Source organism: Temnothorax curvispinosus, unplaced genomic scaffold (genome assembly GCF_003070985.1).
Source record: "Temnothorax curvispinosus isolate PA1 unplaced genomic scaffold, ASM307098v1 QBEX01012454.1, whole genome shotgun sequence".
Lineage (NCBI taxonomy): Eukaryota > Metazoa > Arthropoda > Insecta > Hymenoptera > Formicidae > Temnothorax > Temnothorax curvispinosus.
In genome coordinates this window covers 1,075,502-1,091,835 of record NW_020222234.1, presented here as the reverse complement: position 1 = coordinate 1,091,835, position 16,334 = coordinate 1,075,502, and the positions used below count along the sequence as shown (strand labels likewise).

General features: G+C 41.6%; 1 protein-coding gene across 3 annotated transcripts in view; it reads left to right on the top strand.

Annotated features, from left to right (window-relative positions):
- Window positions 1-16,334, top strand: part of LOC112462483 — a 291,597-nt gene that overhangs the window by 126,521 nt on the left and 148,742 nt on the right. The gene's annotated exons all lie outside the window — the stretch shown is intronic.

Below are 16,334 nucleotides of genomic sequence, written 5' to 3'. Positions count from 1 at the left end.
GCATTTTCATAAATACACTCGTTACCGCGCACTACCGATGTGCGAATACGCGGGGTCCGGTTACGAGGCTTATTACACAGATAACGAACGGTACACGGCTGCGGCGCGTTTTCAATTAAAACGGAATATCAGAAGAGCGGCGTGGCGGAATTGAATTTCACGCGCATAATCGCGCGCGTTATCGGGGAGCAGCCACGGGGACTCTCTGGGGCAGGAATAACGCCGATGTAACCGGCGCGCTATACAAATGAGTTGTCCGTTACGCGTGCATAAAATCAACAATGCGATGTATGATACGCAAGGGGTCCCGGGAGCGTATAGTAGACGCCAACGGAGACTGGCGGGAACATTCTTCCGAGTAGTGGCCGGTATTCAATTAGAAGCGTAATGCACCTCGCCGCGCGGTCTCACGTATATAAATATGAATGCGCGCATGGATGAGTATACAACGGATGCGATGCATGCACGCATGCATGCATGCGTGCGTGTATCGCGTCGATGGTGTGGGTGGGTAAAGGCTGGTCCTGCCCCTCTCTCGCTCGCGGCTTGCACGCGAGGAGGATCGCGGATAATAAATTTACGCGCGCGTACGAGAGGTAGGCGGAAAGGTATATGTCACGGGAAGAGAGCCGCGGCTTTTGGATATTCGTTTGTGGGATACGTTTTGGCGAATCTCTTAATAGACGATACGAGTGTGCCTTGTCACAGAGAGAGAACAAATTGTTAAGAAGATAATTTTTGTTAGAGATATATTACTACAGACTATATTACCACATTCCTTTATTCGGTTTTTACCTGCGGTTCAGAATTACTATTGGGAATACACTCGGCATTTCGCTAAATCCGCCACTGTCAATTCGATATCCGTTGGTGCTTCGGGATCCCGATGCGATATCGAACGTGAGGTACATCTGAGATTGCCTAACAGTGTCGCGAAACTTTAGCCACGCGTAAATCCTATTATGTATATGTTTCTTATTTGCTTTTCAACTGCAGCCTGGCGGCTCTTCCGGTATTCTTTGTGATAACATCTAGACAACCGTGTGGAAGGAACTTGAATCGTGATTTTTTTACCTTGCGCGAAAACTTTATATTGGAAGTCGTTCACAATGAGAAAATAACGAGAATATGAATCGGGCTGTAATACATCAAATCAAAATGATGTAATCTAATCTTTGTAACTTATATATTCAATAATTTTTTATCATATTCAATTACTGGATAATCTTAACGTAAAAATTGTGAGAACGAAGAGAAAATTATAAAGAAATTACTTGGAAGAAAATAGGAAATAAAATGACACGATAACGCCTCTTAAATAGTTTTATATACTGTAACGGTCGAATAGTAATAACAGTGCATACCGAGCCATAAAATAACGCGGTGTTTATCAGCGTTAATAACGAATAATATAATACGACTGGCCATGGGGGGATTGTCGTCATTTTCCAACCGTGATTCCACGTTCGACACGGCGTCGCGTCGTAACGACCACAATCTCCTCGCTCACCGGCGCTGCACCGTGCAATCAAATTCTAATACAGTAATTATTATGCATATTGCAAGTACGACTTTATGTACGTTAGTCGTTGTTGGTAGATAGTCGCTCGGGCACAGGGAAAGAGGAAGAGCGAGAGAGACCGAGCCCCAAGGGGGCTGCAAAACGGCGACGGTGGCCGGAAGAGAAATTTCGCGCGCGAGTAAATGTGTAATTGCATTTTCGCGAGGGACGCGATAGATCGATCTATTGACCAATCGGCGAAATCTCTCGCGCTTTCCCGCGCGCGCGCGCGAGTAGCGAGAGGAGCGGATGCAAGTTGTGCGATGCGCGACGACGAGACTCGCCTTCGGTTCCTCGACGGGACGAAAATTATGGCTCGGTCGATCGCGCCATCGGATCTCGAGGCGATATCAGCGAACTTTTATGCGTCGCGCTGAAGTTTCACCGGCGAACGACTCTACTCGCTTCTCAAGAACTTTGGACTTTGGACGTTCCGACTTTTTTTTTTATTATTCATGTGACATCGGTTCGTGAATGAAATAATAGAAATATTGTAGTTTTGGAGATCTGTCTTTATTCGTATTACATTGGAGAAGAAATATCGGTTTTTAATCTATATGGTCTTAAATATGTTCTTAAATATATGACATGTAGATCGGCTTTATTTAAACTTGTCATATCCACCTGCATTATTTAATATTCTTAAATTTTCTTATAATCCACACCGCGAAAGTCAGATTAATTTTACTTTTTTTATTCTGCATATTTTTTTAATTATTACATATTTTTCGTTATTATATATATTAATTATCTATCGGACGATGGAAAGAACAAGAAAATTTTCTCATCTTTATGTATGGACTTTCTGAGATGCGTGGAATACACAGTGTATTAAAATGAACGTAAGATACGTAATCAGCGTAAACGGGAATATTATACGCTTGAAAATAATTAATCTTGCACGAAATTACAGTATCAGGCAGCGGGGCTCATTAATCAATCTGACTTACGACGCTTTTTCTCCCTTATTCACTTTCGTACGTATACGCGTGTCTCGGATAGCAAACGCACTTCTGCATTTGAAATTAACCTTTTGATCCAACTATTTTGAGCCACGCCGCGACAGTCGCATAAACAATTGCTGTCTTTTTTTTCGGTACAGGCCTATGTAAAAAAGTTAAATCCCATATGAATAATTAATACGTAACGAAATAGGAAAAAAGGTAAGATCGCTGCGTGTGAAATGCAAATTAAAAGTGTGTTTCGCAAGCAGTGCGTTTGAAAGGACTAAACGAGTCGTCCCACAATCAAGAAAGCGCGGTCCCGAGATGAAACCTGGACGAATCTCCAAACCCCCGCGCGCGTGCGGCCCCTCCATCCTCGCGCCACCACCCACGTGGTCGAGGCCGTCGAGCCACCGATCCTTTTCATCCTAAACGAGCGATTCAAAGCTCGACGTAAAGGTAAATCCCCCCGGCATAGTCATGGCGAAGTCGTATATATTTCGTCCGCGCGCCACACGCTCGCGCGGTCCGCGGCGACTTGCCCCTTCTCGCGCGTCGTGTGTGGTCCTTTTATATAATTTGTTCGCCGTCTTCCTCTCCGCGCCCGAAGGTACGCATCCGTGAACGATGACATTACGTAAATTCCATGGTTGTCTTTCCGACGAGATCCATTTTCGGATCGGTATGAAACGGTCAATCCGCGAAAATGTGCAGCGCGCTGTAGCTTTAACATTCGATCGAATCTCGATTTTGTCTTGATCGATAGAAAAAGTTACTTTTCATTAAACATTTTATATATTCGATGTTTTTTTGACTTAAGTCAATAGTAAATTTGAAAATAGAGAGTTGACGTCTGAAACTCGCGCAACATAAAATTTGTTCGCCTTCCAAGCATCGCCAACTATTAATTTTTCCTTGTACTTTACGAGCATTGTGCGCGTATACGCTCGTATTTTACGTCATGTATTTCTTAAAACGGCTTTTCTATCCGTCGAAAATTACGGGGCGCGATCGAGCGAACGACGCTCTTTTGTAGAGACTGGACGTCATAAACGCCTTGAGGGCGGTTAACATAAAGCGGGATAACGAGGCGAATAATGGATCTACTTTCGAAGGTGCTCTCGATGCAACTCTGCGCGCTCGTACATTTTGCGGGGGCTCTCGCGTTTACTGACCAATAAATACAGCGCGTACCGTCATTGATGTGCTCTCGCGCTTATCTTCGGCCAGTTCTATTCGCGAATAGTGGATTATTACGCTTAGCGCGTGCATGCGACGTTCGAGGTACCGCTTAAACGATGTCGGGATTGTCCAGAGAAATCCACGGCAAGGGAGAGAATATTTAACACGATGTCTCCGGAATGCAGAGATTTGCAAGAAATTCGTTAACTTTCCACATTACTTGCACGAATCCTTTCATTGTACTTTCTATCTCGCCGCGATTATTGTCTTTTGCCTCTCGAGGAGTCGCGCGAAGTGAGAAAACGCATGATTCGCCTCGTATTATTAACTCGGTAATGCTATGTATCTTACGGGAGAATAATAATTACAGGCGACCGGTCGAAGGTTAATGGACCGCGCTTATTTCGCGCGTTTTGCTGTCGATGCATGACAATAACTTTCTCCGCGTTCTGCACCGATGCTGCGATGCTGCGATAGACGCGAGGATTCCTGTCTCTCTTGTGAATCTATAATGATGATTTTTCATATTGCTATTATAATGTGTGTATATATATTCACGCAGTTGTTTTGCAATTACCGCGCGGTTATTGTGAGCTTGTTAAGACATCATTATAGAATACAGATTAATGATTCCGAAAATAAGGCACATTATATCTACCTTATATTCGTGCTCGCGGACAATCTTGGCGCAGTTGAGACAGAGTCGACTTTTACTTCCTGGTGTTATTTCATACAATAATTATATTATATCACTAATTATATTGATTACTTTCGAGAGACTTATCGAAAAAGCCGAATTCTATTAAATCCACATAGAATTAAAATTATTAAATAATAGAATCTTGTCATCTCTGCTATCTCTAGAAGCTTAACTCGATTTTTATCTGTTTGTAATTCAAGAACAATTGCTGTCGGGAAGATCTTTGTCTGAGAGAACCGTCGAAGGAATTAATAGGCAAAGAAAAATGCGGGAACCTAACCCGTGCTGCGTACGGAGCGTCGTCCATTTGTTATCGGTGTTCTTATCACATTTCATTAGTCGATTATTGAGGAACACAAGCTGCGCGTGCGAGCGACTGGCAGTCGCTTAACGATCGCTTCTATTCATCCGCGTCGTACCGTTTAATTTTCCGAGAGGGGAAGACGAGCGGAGCCAACGAGTTCCTAGGTTCCCACGCGACCGTTCCTGGTCCCGCCGCGCCGGGACCGATTGCGGCCTCTCACGTTCGCCAGAAGCGAAAGATCAAACGTCAACTTCTGTCTTTTGATGCGTCTGCGTTGCGAATGCCGATCGCAACATTTGGAGCAATTGGAGCAAAGCGGAATAATTGACGATAATCGAACGCACCCGTTTAATCTCGGATCGATAGCACGGGGTCGTAACGTTATCATTAACGTCACATGTCCGTATATACGCCTCTAAATTATACGTTGGATGACGCGTGATTGCAATCGATATATCATCAAAAGTTTGGCCGTCCCGTCGCATTCATAATTCTTTCTCTCTTTCCCGAAAAGAAGAAAGTTCCCGGATGCATGTTTTAGCAGAATTTTACGTGAAAGTTTGGCTCGTATATTTTGTCATATCTGTCACTACCGAATTCTGTCTCGGTATAACTTCGGATATGAACTTTTTATTAAGAACCGCGAAGAAATTTATATTCTGGACTGCCGGCATTCCCAAGAAGTTTTATCCAATTAAGTAAGTTACGAGACGTATATGCATATGCGCATTGATATGACAAAATAACTTCTGAATACTTCTGATTATTAAAGTTATCGTCGAATGTATTCCTGGTGTCTCTTATTACAATTGCTTATCATAAGGTAAATGTACTAATGCCTGGACACGTACGTATGTTCGGGTATTTTTATCATTTTTGTCTTTAAATAAGTTATAACGCGAATTAAAATCAAAGAATCAAAGATAAAAATATTTTTTTTGTATTATATTTTTATCTTTGAATTTAGTTTGCGTTCTACTTATTTAAAAACTAAAATGATAAAGGTGTCCAGACATGGATCTTAGGTGTCCCAGTATCGGTAAATTTACCTTAATAATCCTAAAATTACTACAGAAATTGATACACTAATATTTGATCTTATAAATAGATGCGTTCAAGATAAAACAAAATTAATGACGAGTATGTCTGTGTCATTAAAATATTTTTACACGTCATTGATTTTTAATTTCAAGTTTTCCGAGTCTAGTTAAATTTCTCGGCACATTTACGCCGATTGCAGTGCCCCCGGGGGGTCAATTGCGTGGTCGTCAACCTTCGCAGGCGACTCCTTCCGCGGCGGTTTCCGCACGAAAATCGCTCGCCAATCGAGCACTTTCATTGTCGTTAGAAAACTGCCTCTGATTGGCGACCACGGCGATCAGCGACTCGATCGCACGGCCGATAATTCGTGCGAGAGTACACGCGCTCGCTTGGCACACGGGGAAGACAGCGATTTCTTCCAGAGCCTTTCAAAGCCTGTAATTTAGCGCGTGCTGCCAAGTTCTCTACCACCGGATGGGCCATCGGCGGTAGGACCTTCGCTATCAACTCGCTTGATTAAATTTCCGGCCGCCGCTTTCGTTTTTACAGCTATTTCTCCACGCTGTCAATCCCGCCGTCGCTTTCTCGCGTATAAGTACGCGCGCGCTTCCGTCGCGCGGCTCCTGAGCTCCTCGACACATGGAATCGTCAAGAGCCGCGCGGAAACGGCGGAGCCTCGGTGGTTCGCAAGACGCAAACCGCGGTAGCTAATAATGTCTTCATAGACCTGTTCTGTTCTAAGATGAATAATTAAATGTAGGAGAAAATCACTTTCTCTGTTAAAACTCTCGTTGCATCTCCTCGAAAGTACCTACATTGCCGTTAATGTTAGTTAACATTTTTCCCTTAACTTTTAAAAATTTTTCTTGGCTTATTGAAGAGAGTTTGAGGTCGATTGAAATGTCAACAATTTTTGTATTTTTGGGTTATTTTTAGCTGCAATAAGTAATTACACATTTGCAACACTTTAATCTTTTTTATCATTGTAATTGTTAAAATATTTTTTTTTCTTCATTATACTTTTCTAATGACTTTTGATTACACTTATGTGATTAGTCGTTATCTACAATATTAGTCGTGTAATAAAAACATAGTTAATGGTTGCTGAAAATCAATTTATACTTCTCGATAATCTCAACTAATTTGATCCTGCGGGAAGATGAAGGTACACAGCCCCCAACATCAGATGAACTGTTCATTTTTCATGCCGGCGCTTTGAATAGCTTTCGCTGCTCAGCTCGAAGGATGACAGCTCTTTTGAAATATTACGATGACGCGCTGTATGGCATTGATGCGTTGCTCCATACACACGAACAATGCAATAATGCTACATTTTCGCCTTTCCTAATAACAGCGTACAATGAAGTCTGATATTACCAGACGATGGTTCTTTTAGCGAAGGTTCTTGCATTATCGACGAACTGTCAAGATAGATAACATATGATCGTTTCTGAGCCGCTTTGAAAGATTCAAGCACTTTAGTCAATATTACTGTTTCTTAACCGCTTCGTATCGGAAAATTTTTTTGCATCGGTTATTATATTATTATTGCTTTGCTAGTCTTGTTGAACGGTGCTTTATTCGTCGATCTAACGTCACATTACACATGTAATCTTCGGATGAGCGACATCATACAAATGCACAATCGCGTCTTTAATGTCTTTATAAATGGAAATTTATTACTTCTATGTATTTACGCAAGAAGCTTTATATAGTCTGATAGATATGTACATTCTTTTTATCTATGAGTCTGGTATTTTTCCATACATTGTGACATATCAGGCACATGCTTCTTAATGTATAATTTGTTACCTAATTTGTATATGCTAATTAATGAATGCAAGATTTTTGAAATTATTATTGCTTAGGTATGTCAAAGAGTTAAAAATCTTTATAAAAGGATTCTCACACACACATTATATATTTTCTTTACATTTTGATAGAATAATTAGGAAGATATATGACAGTTCAGACATCGCGTAGTCGCACGTGGAGAGATAAATAGATGTAATGACGGGGAAGTACACGTCTGTACGATGTCGATCGGCGTGTAATTATCTCATAATGACTGATCTGCTCCATGCATACACGCGTTTGCACGCGGGATGTACGATCGTATTAAAATCCGCTCTGAATCTCGTGTAATTACATCGTGGATTGCGCAATACGCATATATTGGGTGCATTCGGCACATACATTAATGCGCGCGTGCTCGTTACACCGATTTCTTTTCCCGCCATCAAACGGACGCGCCGCGAAAGATCAGAGCCATCTCGGTTATGCAAAAACAATTATCCACGCGTACGTATAAGGAGTGCAATTATTAAGCCAGTTAACTGGGCGCGTTATGAAAGTCACGTAAAAGCGCCAGACTGTCTTCTGCCGACTCATTTTTTTTCTTTTTTTCACACTTGATCTTAAAAGTTAATTTAGCGTGATTTTAATGAAGCGTGAAGCGATAAGCACTTCATAGACTATATTAATATGTGCGTAACAGATATAAATAATTAAAATAATTTTAATTCGTTAAAAGCTTATTGAGCCGATTGAATTAATTTTGTATATTTGCTCATATATTGCTTATACAATTTTACTTTATTATTTCCAATTTTTGTGAAATTAATATAACCTTAAATTCTAATAAGGGGATTTATCTTTATTTTCTAATTACGATTGATTTTAGTTTAATATATCCGCGTAAATATTAATAATATTATAATTAATAAGCGATTTAAGACTAAATGCAATTATTTTATTACATTTACGAATGTAATGCCATATTCAGGCAGTTGTTATCCTCATGATATAAATCACTATTGTTGCGGTGAAAGTTTTTGTCGTGTTTTAAACGAACTTTTCCGAATAGCTCGTAAATTACGCGTTATGTTTTCTGACAGGGGCACAAAACAGGTGCGGTGATCCAAGCAAGACGTCGCAGGATATGTCTTTGGTCCTATGTAAATTTATCGTCTTGCCCGCGGACGTAAAACTTTTTAAACGGCGACCGGGACTTAATAATACATCTGTGCATGACACTCGCCGGCTGACGAGCGTGCAAAAAAGAGTATTATTTACCGGGGCATCGATTCGTCGGTCAACAGCATTGCGACTTGCGAGTACCGTGATTATCGCTCGTAAACGGACGTATTGATTGTCGCTCGCCGATTCCCTCGTAAATCAGCTGATAATGACAAAGAAATACAATCGAAGTGCTGTTTTTCCGCAGATTCTATCATAAATCGTTTGTGTATGCGTATATGTAGGTATATGATCGATATTGAGCGTTAATATTGACTAGCTTGTTAAATGACAGACGGCGCGCGCATGATAAAGGAGAACGAGAGAAAGGAAGAAGATGGGCAATTTATTTGCGATATTAGAAATAGCATCCTATTATGAAAAGAAAAGACGATATAATCTCTGCATATTAATGATGTCTGTTTATAAACTATATCGGTAAGAAAGAGAGAGAAAAAAGAGAGATAGAAAGAGATAGAGAGAAAAGTTTGATACCAGGAAATGTGATTCCGTATGATAAGAGGTAGCTTTCCATGACGGTGTCTGCAGCTGTGGCAAATCCCTCGGTATAACTAGGTTTAATGCCTGTAATTCTTTCACGTTCGCCAATTTATCGATATTCTCGCATGATCAGTAATACCGTCAATATTCCGTACATAGTAACAATAATATATTGATGCTATTGCGAGAGGAGGTCCATTATCGGTACATCTGAAAATAGCATCAAGCGGAAGCCATCGACGTCTAATACGATAGCATCTCGATTACCTTATCTTGAGGTATCGTTCGAGTTCCCCGATGGTATCGCTCAAATGAGTCCGAACGAAACTCAACTTAAAGCTCAACGTTGTTTGGACGCGCTCTCGACAATTCAGCCGCGAGAGAGCAAGAGAGAAAGCATAAGCGATTCGATCGCAATACTGACGTAACGAAACGCGCCCGCGTTAGCTGCTTGCGTAGGTGTGCTTGCGTAAGCGGAATGATATTATATTATACTTTGCGGAACTCTCACCGAGAGAGCTTCTCTCCGTAAACGTTAAGTACACACCGCCCATAGCTCGCATGGTCGGCCGAACCGATGAATAATGAAGTCCCTTTCATCGCGCGCTGACGAGAGCACGAGAGATCGCCACCCCGAAGGACGCGTTTTTTGCCCGTCGGTTTCACCGGCAGGATGACACGTGTTATGACAAATTGCACGCGATGCTCCAACAGAGAAACGCTTCGCGTACCTGTATAATGCTAGACGATTTTTCATCGAGGTAACAAACTCATGGCGAGTGATTTTCTTTTGCTGTCGCAGGCGTAGCACAACACTGCGTACACGAGAAATAGCGATTGAAATAAATGTGACATGCACATTGACAACATTTTCCATATCCGTAGCAGAGCAATTGAAACATGTTAATTGTATGCATATATGCATCAAACTTTGATCGCGATTGTGATATTTCGTTGGAGTATTATCTATTATAAACATTATAGGCAAGATGTCTATATGCTTAATGAGAACGATGAAAACGTAAAAGGAATTTTTCAGGGAAAAGCAATTTGATATCACACAATTGAATGAGGCTAACGGGAATGTAATTATAATACAGCGAAAAAACGCGCAATGCAGAGCAACAAATATAGTATAATAAGCGAACAAACGATAGATAGCGCGCGTTAACGCGCCGTTAACGTTTTACCATTAACATCAGGTGTCAAGAAGCGTGCCGCGCCGAAGTGAACGAACAATCGGACCCGGAACCCGGAGCACCGACAGCCTGAGAGCACCGCGAGCTTGCATAATAATCCTGGCGGACTGCTCTCCTCCGACGCAGTCACGCATCGGCGGGCATCGGCGGCTAGGCGAGGTAGCTAGGCGCGCTTATATGCGCACGCATGCACGCACGCGGCACTCACACGTGCGGCGTGGCGGATCGATGCAAGTGTTCGTAATGACTGTATGGGAGGCATGGGCGAGAAGCATGCGTGTGCACCTGGAAGAAGGTAGCCCGCGGGTGACCGGCGCGGCGGCGGCCGGGAAAGAGAGATAGCGCGCGCTCCGGACGACCGCTCCGCAGCATCGTCCGTCGGGAACACGGCGTTTGCGTACTAGAGATGTACACCGGTGAGAGATGCGTGCGAGAGATGGATCAAACCCTTGGCAAGCGGTTTCGTAATGCACGGCAATAGATTCGAGAGGATTAGATTAGAATAGATTTCCCCGAGGAAACAAATCAACTGTTTGCCATTCGCTAGCGAGACTTAATGAAACGTGTTTGAGTCTACAATCTGATGAATGCACCGACGAACGATGACTGGTTCAGAAATATTATTTAGTTATTTTAAGTTGATTGTTAACGAAAATATTATCTTCCCGTATTTGTATTTATTATATATGTATCCAGGCATATCTGATTTACACTGTCATGAAATGATAATTCGAGCACAAATTTCAAGTATTTATAGCGTTCTATTTTATGGTTGATTCCAGCAATTGTTTGCGAATAAATTACTATTTTTCATTATTCCACTTTAATTACATAAGAATCTTTGAATTAAGATTTGCGAAGGAATATTGATTCGATTCCATCTCTCTAGTTGAGAAGCAGCTTTTTCAGAAGAGATTCCTCGTACAAACGCCCGGGGGTGTGCGTGTATCGCGCGGGCGAAAATAATGCGCATCGTGCATATTTGTCTGGCGGCCTCGGTAAGACCGAAAAAGAAGAGCGCCGGAAAGTCTCTTAGACCGATGCATTGTCGAGGACGCTCAAGCACAGCGAGGCGCAAGTACCGGATAATTGGGGTTCTCGTACGCGGAATTATGCACGAAGGCGCACGCGGGCACGCGATAAACGTTCGTTTGCGTCGCGATCCGCGGAAGATACTGGCACTGCCTTTCTGGCGCGGCGCATGCATCGGGATTACCTCGAATCGTACCTCGAGGTTACGATTAGGTGCCCGCTTGCGAGGGGGACCACTGCTGCTAAGATACGCCCGTATACGATGCTGGTATGGACACTTGCAGCACGAACTGTGATGAACGAACGTACTCGTTCGATAAGAAAACTAGTATCTGATAAAATACACAGAAATAATAAACCAGGAATTTAGTATAAAATACCGGATCGGATTTACGTTTAAATTTTATACAAACACATTACGAGAGATCTTGTATTATCTTAAAAACATGCCTAATTAGAATTTTTTATTGTTTCCTAGACAGCACTGGTAGAATCTCTTTCACGGTCTTATTTATAGCCTCTAATAACAAAGTTAAATTTGCTGCAAAATACAAAAAGCTATACAGAAAAAAAGAAGTGCAGTCAAATAAAAACTTGTATAATTGTATATACACAACAATTTATAATTTTGAAATGAGATATATATTGTGTTAAACCGGTTAAACAAAGAAAACTTGCTTTAACGAAGTCATTTATATAGTTCAACCAAGAAAAAAATTGAAATAAAAAGTTGAAATTCTTATAAGAAGATTATAGATTGTGTTGCGTATGTATGAGTATACATATAAATGTTTATTTGACACTTCTTTTTTTTCTGTGTACTATTTATGTAACTTAAGTCTCTTTGAAATAAAGTTCTACGCTATTGCGCGTGCAACATTGCTGTTAGCGGCTCATCGCCGATATATTCACGCTCGTTGGTTTATACGTGCGTGAATTTGTTTAATAAATAATCACGAGCCCCGGGACGACGATATGCATAGTGACCGCACGCTGGGCCGTTCCGCACACAAAGTATATGAACTTCATATGAACTTCGGTCGTTCGCGTGTGCTCGCCCGTTCTTAGGATACCCAGTGCGCGTTATCCAAGTACCTGTTTCCACGTTGCTTCCTGCTTGTCGCGATTGTCTCCAATTGACATGTCCTCGGATATATCGTGAATCTCCGTTATTAATTTCGCCGCCGCGTCCCTGTAATCGTGACTCACGCGACATTATCATAATTACTATGCGCGGAACAGGGATTGCGCGTGTGCACCTGAAAGATACGACAACCTGACGCACCTCCGGCGATTCTGGGGAGGTCTCCCGACGCTAACTTATTGAACCGGCAAATGAATAGAGACGCTACTCCACGCCGGGGAGAAGAGCCGTTCATTTCCTATTCTCGCGATGAATTATAGCGGAGGAGTTATCCGCGTCTTGTACACCGCGTGCTGCTAGTATACGATGTTCGTGCGCGTGCAAATCCGAGAAGCGTATAGCGCGCGAGCGCGAGCAATCTCTTGTTCAATTCGTAACTTTGCCGCGGTCTCTTCGCGCACACGTCGCGAAAGAACACTTCGGTAGAGGTGAACGCCACGATGACGTGAACTTGGGGCTGCTCGGAGGACGCGGGGACTATGGCAATCACAGACAGGATGCATCTTCCTCTAGCGGGAGGCCGACACCGTCTTGTGCTACGCCAACAAAGCATGTCGATAAGGAAATGATTGACGGTTAGCTAATTAGATGATGCACTTTATTAACGTTCGCTATATTTAGCGTTGTAAGCCGATTGGCGATATGCGTATGCGATTTCTCTGGAAATAATCGTAGTAGGTAATTTCTCTCTGTGTCGTCACGATTTCACTTTTTATTTGACATTTAATTTATTTCTTTGTTTAGCGGCAAGGAAAATATTTTCTATGTAAAAAATATATTAATTATATGCGAACAAAATATTGAGAATAATTTGACAAAGTGGTTTATGTTACATATTATACTTTGCCATATAGGATTTAGATAATGGAAAGATATCTAAGAAATATTACAAGTTATTTGAGTAAATAATTTTATTTTGCCTTCTTACTATGTTTTCTAAATGCCATCCGATATTTTACACTTGTTAGCTAGGCGATAGTTAGCTCGTTAATTTTTTATGATAACAAGACGAATCAAGGAGGTGGATCTACGTTGCGGGTCTCATTGGGGCAGGTCTCCCCTAGTTCTGACCTCCTTGGCCTCGCCCCGAGATCGGATAACAATTGCGATAATTACACCGTGAGACCGATAATTACCTGCCGGCACGACGCGACGTTTACGGATAGCCGCGTAATAACAAACGGCCGCCGTCACATTTTCATGAAATGTCACATCAGATAATGGCAGGTTGCGATAGAAGCCGGAAAGAATTTGCGGCATGTATCCTGCACAGGCGATATACGCCCGACTAAGATGCGACGTCACAATGCAGCTGCGCGGAGATAAACGTCGCGAAGTACCGCCTCTCTCGATCTTTGCTCGCGCCCTAATTCGATAGAGTTGCCCATCATCGAGAAATGCTAGACGCGCGTTCCGTCACGATTATTTCCGTATGTACGTATTTTTTATACTGCGCGCTAATTATTAATCCATCTTTCTCATCTACGCTTATACTCCGCGAATGTTTCTCTCTTATCTATAACATATCTAAATCAAACTTACAAAGTTTTATTGTTTCTCGTTTGTATTCACAAACACTGAATACTATTTTATTTTATTTTTATCGAAATATGTAGAAATATTAGATATAAGTTTGTAATTACCGCAATTACAAGTTTATATCTGCGAGATTTGTTATTCTAGTAGATTTTATATCTCTCATGTAAACTTTCGACGTGCCAATATTTGTCTTCGTCATTTTCTTCTGAATTTGACGGCGCATTTGTCGTGCAGAAAATCGTCGTCAGTTGGTCCGATCATTATGTTATCCAACCGATACCGTAATATCGACCTCGTGTATTTGCTATCCAGGTGGGTGATGTTCGTATAACAGTTACGGGAGTTTGTTCCTCGCGGGTGGCAAAGGCGATGACTCCGTGGCGCGTAGGTGATTGCGACGTGACACACGTGAAAGGACGATCTTTGAGGAAAGTGACCGTCAAACAGTCAGGTTCAAGGAACCTTTTCGCTGCTTCGTGGATGTTTTCTCAACCGGTCCCGCCATTTCCATGGATTCTTCCCGAGAATGACGTTTTCAAAAGCCATCGAGTTTACGAGCGTATAGCAGCTTTCTATTGTCGTCGGTCATAGGCCAATCGCAGCCAGAGGACGCGGAGGACCTTTGGCACCTACGCAGCAACGTGCGCATTGATCCCGTAATTCCCTTGCGGAAGTCGCGCCGCGAAAGAAAGATATCCAAACGGATAATCAGACAGCCGACTTAGACTTTATTTATTATAGCCCAGATAATAGGTATCCTGCGACAGATACAAATAAGATGATTTATGTATATGAGAGAAAATATGTCAAGTTAGCGATAACGTTTGGTTATTTAAAATCTTCGCTGTAGAATTATATGGTACGATATTAAGTACTTCATTAAAGAAAATATATGTATGCTCATAATAGCACAATCCTGGAACGTTGATTGATATAATGTGATGAGAGACAGTCATATTATGTTAAGAATCTTGGTAATAATGTCTATTCTATAATAGAATTTATACAGACAATGAATTGAAAAAAATTACGAAAGGAAGAAGAGAGAGCTCGTCCGCGAGATACGGCGAAAGAGATTGGGAATCTGCATCGGGGACCTCTTTAACACTGTCTATTGCCGTGCGAGAGATCGACCTCTGGCGGAGTTGAGCTCGCCAGACAACAACACGTCTTGACAGACAAGCCGCGAATGGGATGGAGAGACTTCTTCTTTCTGTCGGGGCTCGTTTTCGCATTTTCCTCGAGATCTTGCATTGTTAACTGGTAGCCGAGAAACGCCGCACGCGCTTGACAGAGATTTACTGGAAAGTGAGAAATAGGGAGAGCGGATCTCTTCTCTTGTCACGGATTGACGCGATGTAATATCTTACAACTCGCTTTGGCTAGCGTTAGCTTTATCAAATGAGTATAATTAGCTATATCAAATGAAATAACAATATGGTTTATATTAATCTGTAGTATTTTATTGCACTTAAACTTTTTGCTCGGAAAGTGACGTGGGAATTTTTATATAAAAATATATTTTTTTAAATATTCAAATATTATTTATTATCGACATTAGTAATGAAATATCGTATGGCCATTAATTGCTATTGAAATAAGTCCAGAAATAATCTAAATCGTGAATATTTTTACAAAAATAAATTGCGAAGTATATTTTGAAATTGCAAACCTGTAATAATATACATATTCTGTCTATTAATCAGAAAATTATGTTATAAATTAATCTAGTTGATAATATGAGCATCGGTTTTATAAAGTTAAAAACATATGCAAGTCTTTATAATCTCTTATCGCAAATGCTTTGAGGGGTAAGCAAAAAATGCGAATAACAATGTCTATCGTCGAATAGGATTTCCGTGAGTATCCAAGAAGGTTCATTGCCGTGTGCGCACCGCGAAACCATATCTAAGGAGTCACAGTCTTAAATCGCGTTCACGTTTGAAAGTGCACTGAGTCCATTTGAATCGGTCTCTATTACATGTTCACAAGAAATTTCGTGCTCGTGCGACCACAATGTGAACGTTGTTACGTTTAGCTATTTTTTACATACTGCCGAATATCTTGAACTGAATCCTCACGTATAAAGTTTTCTTTTTCGATCCGCAACTGACAGTTGTAAGAAGTATCTCAATGTTCCTGACTCAAGTTTTAAACGGGGAGCACACA